Below are 14,381 nucleotides of genomic sequence, written 5' to 3' on the forward strand. Positions count from 1 at the left end.
AAACAATTCATTCTCTTTCAAACTTTGATAAAAGATGCACTTAAAAATGCACACAACCAGCTATCCGAGTTAAGATTTTTCAGTAAAGCTTGGGTCCCTGTGGCAAACCACAACTGAACGTAAAATGAATTTTGAAACATGCTTCAACGTTCAAACACAAGAGGAACATGTAAAGGGCACTTAGTGTGACTCAATAGGGCAGCTCGCTGAGCATAAGCTGATTCATACCGCACAATTTCCACAAGTTTGTCTTTATTTGTTGAAGGCTCTTAACATCTCCTTACCACAGTCTTTGCAAGTATTAACATGACTTCACTGGCGAGAGAGAAAAAACAACAACTTTGGAAACCTTTAGTGAACAGTACAGAAATATAGACTGAACTCCCATACAGTCACCCAGAGTAATTTACTCTCCAGTCAGCTGAGCTAACAAACCAGACTCACATGTGCAGCAGCGACGATATGAGACAAATCCAACAGAGCTGGACTCGTGAATTTAAACCAACCATGACTGACTCCTGCTTGTAAAACCGGAAGACTGCCATTAAGTACCCGCTCGTAGCTTGACCAGTTTCCAGACGGTCTGTCTGGAGCAAATCAGGTGTGAGCAGTAAACAAGTTCTCAATTATCACCTTATTATTTCACGGCTGTAAAGTTCATCCTAATGTCAGCATTAACATTTTTCAACCCTCAGTTGTCATTTAAATATCCAGTGTTTTTTTGTTTATTTTCCGATGCGTATTCTTTGATGACAAATGGATCCTCGAGTAAATGTGAAATCCCAGCAGTTTGTCTTGCACTCGGCCTCAGTTTTCACCTCTGGTTGAAGGCAAACTCTGCAGGATTTTCTCTCTTTTTGCGAAGGGACTATGGTTCTAAGCTGCCTTTTATTTATTTTTTTTTGACTTTGCGCTCCTGTTGCATGTATCATAGCAACACTGATGGTTGGTGCTTCTCATTGGTTGCGGATCACACATGTGACTTACAACCAGAGAGTGAAAGTAATGGGAAGTATACTAACCTAAGGGAGAACATAAGGAGATCCTTCCTACACATATCCTTGACTAGTCTTAAACACAACAGCACCTAATCTTATAAATGAAGAAGAAAGTGTACTAAAATTACTTGTTGCACAAAAAATAGATACACTTTTGGATTTTAAGATTAAGAGTTATATAAAGCAGTTTGTACGCTGTTAATTATAGTTCCCATGAAGAAAATTACAATAAGACAAAACTTTAAATTAGCCTCAAAAATGACATTTGGTGCACTTTTTGTTAATTCATACTTAGCATATGTTTTAACCTTTCCTCAATTCTTTATTGATTTTCAAATCACTTGTCAGGCTCACTGATTATCCAGTAAGTTACCAGCTTAAACATAATGAATACTGCTTTGCAACATTTATTCCGAAGTGACTATAGAAGTAAATATGTCAGTGAAATGCTCTCAAATCAATTGTAGAAGTCTCATTTTCCATAAGGTTGGTTATTTGAGGGCGTTCGTTGGCTTAAAACAACCATTCAACACCGTTTATTTGATGATTGTGACCAGACTGTGTTTTTTTTGTCTTAAAGATACCGTGGAAAAAAAAAAAAAAAAAAGAAAGATCTGATCTGTGGATGAACTACAGCACTAAGCTGGTTGAGCAAATACAGCTGTACGGCTCAGCAAAATGTCTCAGCGAGCAGGACTAAAACTGGGCCTCACCGAGTATTTTTATTACAAACGCTCTGCAGCTGAGGAAATTACACAGCATCCTTGTAAAGCAGCGCCACTGAATTCTTCAGCAGCAGCCAGACAAAACCAATTAACATCGCAGTTTACATGCAGCTGCTTTCCTTCATGTTAAAGTCAAGTGTGTCATTCAAAAATAGTAGAAATCCAATGCTGCTTTCACCGAGAAGTTTCTGCAAATCTATCACTTTTGTTTAGCTTTTGTTAAAGCCAGTAGCAACAGTTATACAGGAAAAAAAAGGTTTCTTCTCTCATTTTTAGACTTAAGAGTTTGTTGGCTAAATGCAGGAAATAGACTAACGGCCATCTTCATCCAAACAAAATTCCTCCTGGGTAATAAACTATTTTTATCTGAAGATCTGATGAGAGCTTCATCCAAAACTGCACCAATTTAAAGCTATTTATAAAGAGCTAGAAGAACAGGTCTCATTCCAAAGCAAATCACTTTTGTTTTATGGTTGCTTTTGTGCAGGCATTCAATGAGTTTAGAAAAAAAAAAGACAAAGAATGACCTCTGTTAAAGAAAAGAGGACCATATTTCTTAGCCCCTGCTGCACAGAGACAGGGTTAAAGGTGATCCGGGTGAAGAAATGACCAAACTAGCTTTTATTTTCTGCACACAAAGTAACTCAACTTTTCAGCTCCAAATTTTGCAGGCTTTGAGAGCCAAAAAGACCACAACAACAATTAAAAAAAAACTTTTTACAGTTCCAAAAACAATGCTAAATGATGTTTTTATTCAAGAAAACAATAATGGAACCAAAGCAAAAAGTGACAAAAGGGTATCCCTCATTCTTTAAATGTTCAGAGGAAACACAAGGTTTACACTAAACATTTATGAAAACCTAATTATCTAATAAAAGCTTAATTTATTCACCTTTGCTTTCTTGTTTGGTTCAGTTGAGTCTTTGCTTTATTTACAGCCCCAATTCTGAAAAAGTTGGGATGTTGTGTAAAATGTAAACTTATAAAGCCATATTCCTCCAATACTTTATTCACAGTGGAACATAGTAAACATGTCAAATGTTTAAACTAAAAAGTTGCACTTTTTTAACCTTTAGAAAAATCTAAAAAAAAAAAGGTCATTTTGAATGTTATAGCAGCAACACATTTGAAAAAGGTTGGGATGGGGGCAACAAAAGGCTGTAAAAGTAAGTGGTACGAATAAGGAACCGCTGGTGGATTAGTCAGATTATTTAACAGGCCAGTAAGAGGACCGGGCATAAAAACAGCATTTTAGAGAGACTGAAGAAGGAAGTGAAAATGGGCAGAGGTTCACTAGTCTGCAAAAAAACTGCATCTAAAAATACAACTTCAGAATAATGTTCCTCAGCGGAAAATTAAGAAGACTACAGTTCATAATATTGTCAAAAGTTCAAAAATCTACAGAACTCTCTGAGCTGGATGTCATTATCTTCAACCCACTGGCGGTAATGCATTAAAAACAGGTCATCACTGAATGAGCTCAGAAACACTTCCACAAATCTTTGTCTGTAAACACACCATAAATATGATTAAAGCTCTATCATGCAAAAAAGACACCAGAGGTAAACACCATCCAGGCCGTTTTCTCTGGATCAAAACTCATTTAAAATAGACTGAAGTACAATTTTTTTGTTGTTGTTTATACATTTGATGTGTTCACTGTGTTCCATTGTGAATAAAATGAGTTTTTTGAGATTCCCAAGTCATTGTATTCTGTTTTTATTTACATTTTACACACCGTCTCACCTTTTCAGAACTGAGGTCGTGGTTTATTTAGTCATTTCAATGTGACTCAATTCTAATATAAATATTTCCTTTTCTGCCTTTTTGGTCAAACATGGTATAAAAAAAACACAGGAAATGTCCAAGACTGAAATTAACAGTTTATAGCTATGATGTAGACAAAAAGAACCGTTTCCAAACTCAGCAGATAGTGGTCATCCTTTTTTTTATTATTTTAGGGACTTATTTTATTTTTAAAAAAATGTTTTACATATTCAATTTATTTCTTTTTCCACATATAAAGCAACATCTTTGGGAACTTTGAATTGAAACATGTTAAACTCAAAATCAGTCAGATTAAAATTCCACTAAATTCAATAATAATCCAGTTCAATTTAGTCCAGCAGCGCAGTGGATTGTTGTTGACAGAAAGAACGCTCTTTATTGTCAAAAAGACCTTCAGCAAACCCAGATTCCCGGTGAGTGGCCATCTGCCTGGAATGCTGGAAGTGATATCAACAAATATATTTTTCATTAATAATATTTAGTGCAGCGTGAAACTGCAGTATTTGCTGCCTGTTGTAACACTGGATGTGTGCACTGTCTGCCTAATGTTGCTGTTTTGTGAACAGTGACACAGTTATAATTTAAAAGGTGATAATAATACTGAGGTGCTAATAATAAACTGAGAAGTATAAATATGGATGCTGATTAGCATCTTAAATCATACCAAATTGTGAATTCTAACCCTACCATGATTTAAATATTAATTTCAAAGTTGTTGTAAGATGTTTGTCAATTTCTGATGCAACCAACCCAGACAGAGCTAGCTGGTGTTAGACTGCCAATGTAACCTTGCAGGAAGTGATGCGTACAAAAGCGTTTCCATAAATGGATGACTGATCTATGTACAGCAACGCACTTGCGGATTAGATTATTGTTGCCTGCCTTTTGCAATATCTCATCGTCCAGTCCCAGTACTGGGTACTGGTATTGAATTAACCACATTCACCAGAAGGAGCTACTGATACCTAACAATGTTAACAGGATGCTATTTCAGCATTGATTTAAGCTTTAAATGCCATTGCTTATAATAAATACAGGAAGCGCAAGCAAGACAAACCAGTGCTCGGAAGCTGGCCGTTACCGCTCAGATGTTTCACCAACTGGGCCGAGTCGCACCACAACAAAGTGAAGCCATCAATATTTCTTCTTGACACAAACAGCACTCTAAACAAGGGGTTTATTGGTTTAAAGATACATAGAATTTACATCTAAACATATCGGTCCTGAGGCAAATCCAATATTGGAATAGCATTGATTGGATTAGTCCAAGTCATTTCCTTCTATACTGTTTGGATTTGAAAAAACACCTGCGCTCTCACGGAGGGAAATGTCTCGCAGTGGCCCAAATCATCATGTGTTGTCACACAAATATGAAGCCCAGGGGTCGCTTCTGTTACTGAGATGAGTTATGGTTAAAAATATATATCTGCTCTGAATGATTCAAAAGACTGCCCATGTGCATTAATGTCTAAAGAAAAAAACTATCTGTCTGTTGTAGTCAATGATCAGAAATCATTTTTACAATTTTATGAAATTTTCCCAAAAGGTTACAATTAGTTTAACAGACGACCTATCAACTGAAAGTAACAATTTAGCCATTTAATATCTGTAGCTTGTGCACAATTCAGGAATAAATTTGTCAACAAATGTAGATAAACTTTAAATATTATGTTCATAATTCTTGCAGGACAAATGGTCTTCAGGACAGCCTTATTCAAAAGATTTAAGAAATTTGTCCCGTTGTCCCAAAGAATTGGTCATTTGTTGATATTGTATCACAACTAAGTAAAATTTACATAATACTATACATAATTTCTTTGGGGTAAACAATCAAGACTAAAGTATTATCAGAGTTCCTCGTCATCACAGCCTGCATGGTACACAAGAGGAAAAAGAATAGTCTGACTGAAGTAGTAATGGACACAGAGAAAAACAAGCTCCTACAGGATTTCCTTTCACAATAATGTATTTAACTGTGCACAATATGTAATTAATCCGGTGCACTGAGCCATGCATTAAGACTGCTTGTACAACCAGCCTACAACCATAAAGATCATTTTCAAAAAGCTAATGCTATATTGTGCTTGGTAAAGAACCTTAAAGAACTGTTAAAGGAACAGTAGTTATGCTTTACCATGTAGACCAAAATAATAAATATTTAAGCTAAGTTAAATCTTTAATTTCTTTTTCTTTTGGATCTAAGAAGATGCATTAGGTAGACGAAACATTTGAAACTAGTTCACTCCAAAATGATGTATGTCATCACTTGACATCACAGAATCTATAAACAGGAAACTGCTGCATGCCCTAGTGTCTTTACATGTTTTTATTTGGGGTTTCCAAGGTTTAAAAGGTTGTCTATGAGAATGCTAAGAAGACTGAAATGCACCATGTTGGACCCACAGCATTTCTGTGTGCAGGTCAGACAATATCTGCTGCATTGAGCTCGAAGTGTCCTGAAAATATTCTGGTTTGGGCTGACGAACTGCTCGGCGACATGGAGGAGGATGAGGAAGTCACTTAAAGCTGACAGTTTTGAGCCATAAGAATAAAAGACATGAACAAACACTGTCATCAAAATATTTCGATAAACTGTGCAAATATAAAACTACAAACACATCTTTCAGTGTCAAAAATGTCTTTGAAATTCCACATACTGTATTTTTTTCTAAGGAGTGATCGAAATTTTTTCTGTAAGTTTGATGGAGCCAGTGGAGGAGGGAATAAAGCAGTTTCTGTCATGTTTTACTGTAAGCATGCCTTCTATCCACACAAAATGATCCCTGGAGGACTGTTTTGTTTTGGTTTTTTATACATTCATACCATATTAGTCTTTACCTGTGGAATCCCATTTTCTTTAGTAAAGAATGCATGGTAAAAGCTGATAATATGAAAATCCAGGTGATATGTAACTCAAGACTCGTTTAAAGATGTTTTCTAAAGAAGGTATTTGGGAAAGAATCTGTGATTTAAAAAAAAAGAAAGGATGAACTATCAAACCCCTTATGACACCTTACCAAAGATATTTTGTTGATTACATTTCTTTCCAATGATGTTACACTTACAATAATAAATATAGTGTTTAGTTGTTCAGGTTGCTAGAAAAGTTTTGAGTTTAGGTTCACATATCAGACATTTACTCTTTTAAGGTTTGCTAAATCCTCTTTGAGAACTTCTCAAACTGCAACAACTACCCACTGCAGATGAGACACTTACTACTTAAAGGACTCTACATCACACATCTTCAAAAAAACTGATTTATCTCAGTAACAAACACAACAATGTGACATTCAACATTGTTTTTAGTCCTTTACTATTTCTTTTAGTAACAAGTCACTACTGAAACACATCCAGCAGTTTTTCTTCTGTGAAAGTTAAAAGTCTGACAATATCGAAAGGATGTAGTTTTAAACAACAACAGATGCTACCACAGAAGTTACCACAAGTGTCGTCATAATAACGCTGGCAGAAATGGTTCAGGGTATAACTTTAAAAAGTATCCCACAAAGCTAATTATTAACCTCTGAACATTTGGCTTCCTGCTATGTGCTAATATAAAGTTAGTTGTGCCTAGAAGGCTGACGTGAGATTAAAAAAATAGTGGATCTGACATATAGTATGTATGCTTAATGTGGGACTTCCTACTAGAATCCTTCATTAAAAGAAAGTGAGCGGTGTTTCTAACTTTATCTGTTAGTCATAATGTTATGGCTGGTTCATGTGCATTTGATATGAGAAAACACCCCTTACAATCACAAATACAAGCTTTATGTTTGTTTTTTTCTTTTCTTTTTACAACCGATGTGTAATTTAAACAAAAAAAAAGAGAATAGAAGGAATGTGCTATGATGAGAAGAATCATTGTTTCCAGCTGATGTTTCCAACCACATCCCTGTTTCAGGTTTCATAATGTACCGCACTCCATCTTGTAACGCCGGAGCAAAAGGGCCCCTGTGTGCGCTCGGCTCCTTTCTCCTCCACCACCGCCACCGCCACCCAAAAGAAAACCATAATTATTCCTCAGTACGCCAGCCAGCTCAATACCACCACCACTCCAAAGACAAACCTGAACATCTGCGAGCAGCACACTGGAGGGCTATTTCGCTCAGCTACACAAAACGTAATGTAGCTAACATGCAGAGCTGCAGCAGCAGAAAGGGATGACAGCTTCAGATCAGCATGATGATGGTAATTTTCCAGGCTACTATCAAGCTCTGGATGCTGACAGGGCCATCTGGTGCATGTTTTCAACAATCTACTCTCATAACTACTGTTACTGCTTTCATGTTTCGCAGCATACATTGCGTTAGCGGACTCCTTCTGTCAAACAGCCTGTTTTTAAGGAGGACCAATTCCTTAAAAAAAGTAAAAGCCTAGCATTCCTTGAAAGGAATGCATATCGCCTGCCGCCTAAACCAAGATCATCTCATGATGAGAAAGGACAAAGTCAGAGTTATTTAGGTAGATGGTAATAAAACGGTAAATGACAAAATATGTTTAACACAAATTTAAAACTAACCTATAACCCCAAAATCTAACCATTAAGGTGGAGACCCTTTTGTGCCGAAGAGGACAAAGAGGCAGTAGACGTTAAGTGGCCACTACCTCTAAAAAGCACAGCTAATGGAGAAGACAGTGTTAAAGGGTAAAGAATGCAGAGAGGTGTTTGTAATATAGACAGCCTGTAAATGTCGGGGCCAAACTGCAATCCGATCGATGCAAAGTGCTTTTTGATGGTTAAGACTTGGTTTTATAGTTAGAGGGCTTGAGGTAAGGCATCAGGAAATGCATTGTGTCAACGTAGTGTCCCCATGGGAATATAGAAACAAACACGAGCGTGTTTGTGTCTGCTTGCATGTGCACGATGTTCCACATTACCCCAACACTGTCATCTCTCACCTCTAATGTTTGCTCTGCATCCTGTGGCACGGTCACTGAAAGGTGTATCCCCAGAATGGAAAAGCATCAGAGAGACATTTCCTGTATTTCTGAGACCAGATCTCAAAGGAAATAAGGTGGAGTTCACAAAACGTTTTTTTTTTTATTTTATTTTATTGCAGTGAAAAACCTCAGCCCTGTAGCAGAATGTCCAACAAGTCAACAGGTGTGATTGTACTTTCATCACAGATGTGTGACGGTCAGCACTCCTGCAATAAGCTTTACTGTTTGGATGAAGGATGATGGCTGAAGCCTTTTAGGGTGAAGTTTGCATTTCTTTTCTTTTCCTGTGTAGTTTTTTTTATTACTTCCCTTTACAGCCTACAAAGATGCACAGTAGGCTGACTGTGCTTGTGACTGTTTAGGTGTTGTCCGGAGTGTACGTTACATCATTTACATACCCGTAAAACTGAACGGCCTTATCGGCTAAGCAAAACATTAATGATTTAGCATCTAAACTGAAAGCACAGGAGCTTTGTTGTTTTGCTCTGTCTTAAACGCTTATTATAGCTCTTTAAAAATAGCCATGCTGCTCATCCCATTACTTATTTTTGCAACAGCGTAATCAATCTAACTTTTTTTTTTTTTGACAATACACGTGATATCACATAGAACAGATCAATGCCTGATTTTATATGGTATTAGCTCATGCAGGTTTGTTTAAAGGATTAGGTACAGGGAATGAAAGTTTGGGTTTAGAGACAACTAAAATTTAAATTTCCTTAAAGTGCTTTGCTTTATTCTGAAGACTATCAGGCAACATGGCAACCAACCATGTGCTTGATAATACAGAGTATGACACAGAAAAGACCAGAAGTTCCCACAAAGCTTAAACAGAAATTTTAAAAAGCCATTCATACTCATAGTAGATGACCTGTGGTTCAAACGCTGAGGTGTATTATTAGTGAGACATTAAACTACAGCTTTTAGAAACAGTGGATTAACGTCCTCCGGCTGAGTCTATGTGCTGCTCATGACTTCATCTCCAGTAATATTTAACTCTGTTTGGGCGATACAGAAGGAGCTGGTCGTAATTTTAGTCTTCCTCACTCCTGCAGACAGTGCAACTCACTGGGGGCGTATGAAAGTATATATATATATATATATATATATATATATATATATATATATATATATATATATATATATCCTTTCATGTATATATCCTTTCATATCCATCATATATATATATATATAATATCTAAATCTAATCGGAGTTAAAGCAGACTTCCACAGAATGCTTTTGCGACTGAAAGGCACATTATTATTCATGCAGTGTACGTGGGTGAGACACCAAAAGAGTATGCAGTAGCTCATTTTTTTGTCAAAACATCTGCGCAGAAGAATGGGTTTTTGGGAGGGAGCTATAAGCAGAACTAGAGTCACTCTTCTGCTGGTTAGTCAGCCAACACTGCTGTTCCAAGAGAACCACAGAGTCAAATCCACATCTTAATTTGCTTAAACTGAATGTTAAAACGCAATGCACTGTGATGCATTTTCAACTATTGCTTTATAATAAATTACCCGTAACTGTTGCGGTCATGTGTTTTCACTTTCCTCTTTTTCTCTTTTACTTTCAATTTTTGAACTTTTGTCAGTTTTTTGTGTGTTTGGTGTCATGCCTTGATAAATATTCTATGAACTCTCACCTGCTTTCTGTTGGAAGAAAACCACACTTGTATTCACTTAGATGCCTTTTCTGTTTCTACTGCTCAGTTTTCTTTACTTAAATTCAGATTCCTATTATTGTTATCAATCCTCTATCAATTCTGTGTTTTGCCTCCTCTTCCCTACATATGTTAAATGTAGAAGTTTTATTTAAACTGCTTTGAGTGACTCGTCTCTGCAGCATTTTGTTGAATTAAGTCTTTTTTACAGCTCCCGATGAGTCTTTTGTGCATAAACACTTCCTGAATTTTGCATACGGTCAGTTAGTGTCAGCCGTTACCATCTGTGTTCTTCTCTCCTACTCTGTCTTGTTGTATTTTGAATCTTAATGCAGATTATTTCCACAAACTAAATAAATAAATAAAAATCTATGAGCAACTTTATTCTGTACTTGTGGCTCAAAAAAATACATACTGAAATCAGTCACCGGTTATATTCTGGCAGCTGCGAGGTATCCGGGTGGCCCGTTTAGGCGAGGTCACGGGGAAACACTGCCAATTGCTTCACAGTTCAGAGACCGTCTGTGTAAAGCTCAGCTCAGTGATCAGCGGTGTCTTATTGCAGCATCTGCAAAACAAGTTCTCCCTTACAAAGAGACAGACAAGTTAGTCAAGCATAGCCCTGCCATTGCCCATGATTGACCTTCTGAACAAAGAAGTCTAAAAAAATTAAATCTGTTAAAAAAAGCCGGGAGGCGACCGCGGTACGATTCCAGTTGAATAAACTGAATAGAGGGAATAGAGCATTACCAGTGCTTGAGCGAGTTTTGATTGTTTTAGCACAAAGTTTATGAGTGCCTACTACAGATGTGTTGAATAAATAGCTCCTTTCAGTGAACTAATGCATGTGCGCCATGGTAAAGAAATGCTGACTGCCCGTGCTGTAAGTGCTGCATGGCACTCTCTTCCAAGCCTTCAATTAAAGAGTTTTGCAGCGAACGAGAGGTCAGACAGTCAGACTGACGCAGAAGGAGCACAGAGGGATCTCATTACCTCAAAAGCCTTCTAGGAGCCGTGGAGGACCAGAGTCGATAGAGGCTGAGAATTTAACTAATAGCATCCTTGTCAATCCCCGCGTGTCTTCAACAGCTTTCTTAAAATAGACAACCCTGCGCCACTTTTTCTTCCCCCCAAACACACACACAGCTGACCTTTGAAGTCTGTTCAGCGTAGAGCCACCTGTAATCCACACCGTGACAGTTTTACGCTGGCTCTGCCAGTTTCGGACTCAATGGAAGCCTGGTCCATGGCAGCGCGAGGCCGGGCAGCGATTGCATGTTTTGTGAAAGCCATCCCCTATGTTTTGCCACTGTGAGCCAAGGAATGTGCAGCAAAACATCACCGTTGAAGAGCAACACAGCCAGGAATGTTTGGATGAACTACCACTCTTTCTGGGGTTCCCGTCACTGAGTGGGAAGAAGAGCAAGGTTCCTCCTGCCGAGCATCTGTCTACACAGGCTTCCTCCAAGGAGCTGGCCTGAAATGACTGAACCGAGTTCCTCTGCCGCCCCTCCCAAAGAGTGAGTCACCGTTTCACAATGTTCCAAACGTCAACCTAACATATCCAGGTGTGAGGAACTCATTCAGCAGGTCTGTGTGCAGTAAGTGACTCTAATGAGATGTTTGACGAAGATCAACAGATTATCATCGGTGTTCAAAAAGAACTATCGGAGAAACAACGCTGATTAAAACAGTGTTCTTCATATGTTTCATTATACACACCAGCATGCTTTGTTCAATGCTGTTATGGTTTGAAATTATGTGTTTAACACAATTAGGAAACAATGATCATGTGCTTTAATGTTTATTGTATGTCTTATGGCATATTACTGTTTTAGATGTTTCAGTTTGACTTCTGCAAAGTAACACAAAGTGTAACATGATTTATCTAACAAGTATAACATTTGCTTTGTTCAAACTGGAATTCTGGAAATGCTGTTTTAATTAAAAAAAATTAAACATTTCTTTTTAAGCCTTTTCATAAACTCACAGCTTTGTAAGCGTTTAAAGGAGTTCTAATTTCTTTGCTTCCAAGGTCTTTCTGTAATTCTTTCGCAGCGGTGTTGGTCTGTCGTTTTCCAGCTTTTCTGAAGGTCTTTCAGTATTTTTTTGACCTTTGGCTGCTTTTTTTTTTACTCTTTTTCTGTTCAATCTTTGTTCCATGACAACATGTTGTATAGCGCGTAATTTAAAAAAGAGCAAAGTGGAAAAGTGGAAGACAGAAGACATGCAAAATGATATTGTAGCACTTCTGGCGGCAGATGAACAGTACCTGGAAGTCCGTCTTTAAGAAACAGACAACAATAATCCAGCAAAGACCTGACACAGGACCTGAGAGATGCTTCATTATTGAAGCATCATTAAGTTCATTATCTGCTGAATGACAAGTTTTCAGCTAATAGCTCTTTGGGAATCCCCTTCCTGGTGCTAAAGTACTGTTTTATGTGGGAAACTGTGCTATCTTTGGTATTTTTCATAAATCCAACGACTGAAAAGAGAACAAATTGTGTCTTTGTGTTGGACTGCTGGTAACAAAGTGCCTAAAACTTCCATTTAAATTTGTTTTTTTTGACAAGATGTCTGTTGTGTGTCAACAGAACACTGGCTCAACCCTTGAGATTATGAGCCTTTTTGTGCCTGAATGAATTTTCTCTTTTGCAAATGTTTTTAGAACAGGTATGTAGTTTTTGTTTTTTTGTTTTTTTACATAAAAGCAAGAACCTTTGACTAAGATTAAAATAAGTCAGCCTGAAGCATCAAAAGAGCCCCTAAATGAGACTCTCAGAAGAATCCAGCTGTTCTTTCAAATCCTTTTTTTTTCAGTGTTCAGCAGAATTATATAAAAATATTTTTCTGAACAATACAGATCAGACCTGAGTGACGAGCTTGGCGTGTGGTTAACTGATGTTGCTGATGATTAGCCACAGTGACTAAGATTTCTGAACCAAGGAGAAACCTCTGCAATATGTATAAGTACTGATATTGCTTAATAATATTTACTATGAGTGAAATATAATACTTTTCAATCATATTGTACAAATTTTTAATTTACGGAAAACTTAAAGATCTAACAGGTAAGTAGTAAAAAAGAATCAACAGCTTTGAAAATAGGTAACCAAATTTTCCTGTTTTTACTAATTTGTTCCCCTCAGCCTCAACCAGTGAAGTACCACACACAGGCAGCAGCTTCATCATTAGCAGAGAACTATTATATTCAATTTACACTATATATATAACATGATATTTATTAACACTCCACTCCTAACAAGTCCAGAACTGGTACTGATTCAGCTGTAAATTTCCACACGCCTCTCTAATTAGTTCAACTGTTCAGATCACGATTAGCTTCTTAGATTACTACCAACTTAATTGTGAATATTGTTAAAACCTGGATCTGATGACATCTGATAGTCGCTTATCTCAGATTTGTTTTCTTTAATACCTTGCTAATGTGATTTAATGATTTTTTATGAACCTCCATATTCATAAAATGCATAAAATCATATAAACTTGGACCTTAGAGTCTTTCACTCTTATTACAGTTAAAGTCTCTTTTGAACAACATGCATTGAGACATAACGCTCACATCCAACAAACACACACACACTTTCTTCTGTCACATAGGCTTTACCTGAAAGAGGAACAGGCAGAACAAGTTTTTTTCTTCAGAATCAGCTTCAGTCAGCTGTTAGCAGTTTACAGATGTCACACAGAGCAGAGAAAGTGATTTCAATACAGATGAGTTGCCACAAATGTTGGGGTTCATAAAAGCCTTTCTGACAGGTCTGACTATCAGTCGGCCTGTAGCAGATCATTTCAAGTAAAAAATCTCAGTTTTACTAAATAAAAAAAAAGAGCCAACAGGACAAACACGTTTTTCGACAATTATCTCTCTCGTTTCTTCTCTTTTTGTTGAAGTCTAAATACATTTCTGCAGATCCCGAACATCTAAACAGCCAACTCGGTTTTCATAGTTCTGAAAGCTCTCGAGCGAAAGCAAACCGTACCCTGCAACACACACTTGACCGCACAGCATCTCACTTCCTTGGCAACTGTGACTCATTTCCCTAACAACTCTGCAAGGACAGCTTCATAAAAAGGGAACCTGTAGCCACTGCACAATTAGTCACAGACGGATGCTGTTATGAAAGCAACCGCTGATTTTAGGTTGACAAGACAAACAGGGATCGAGTTACATTCGATAAGCTCAGGCACAGATAAAAAAAAACTTATTGATTTTTTTTTTTTAAATGGTCCCTCCCCCA

The 14,381-nt window shown here is 37.3% G+C and overlaps 1 protein-coding gene across 3 annotated transcripts in view; it reads right to left on the minus strand.

Annotated features, from left to right (window-relative positions):
- adcy7 (adenylate cyclase 7) overlaps window positions 1–14,381 on the minus strand; it is a 49,227-nt gene that overhangs the window by 23,776 nt on the left and 11,070 nt on the right. The gene's annotated exons all lie outside the window — the stretch shown is intronic.

The sequence above is a fragment of the Kryptolebias marmoratus genome, linkage group LG15, assembly GCF_001649575.2.
Source record: "Kryptolebias marmoratus isolate JLee-2015 linkage group LG15, ASM164957v2, whole genome shotgun sequence".
Lineage (NCBI taxonomy): Eukaryota > Metazoa > Chordata > Actinopteri > Cyprinodontiformes > Rivulidae > Kryptolebias > Kryptolebias marmoratus.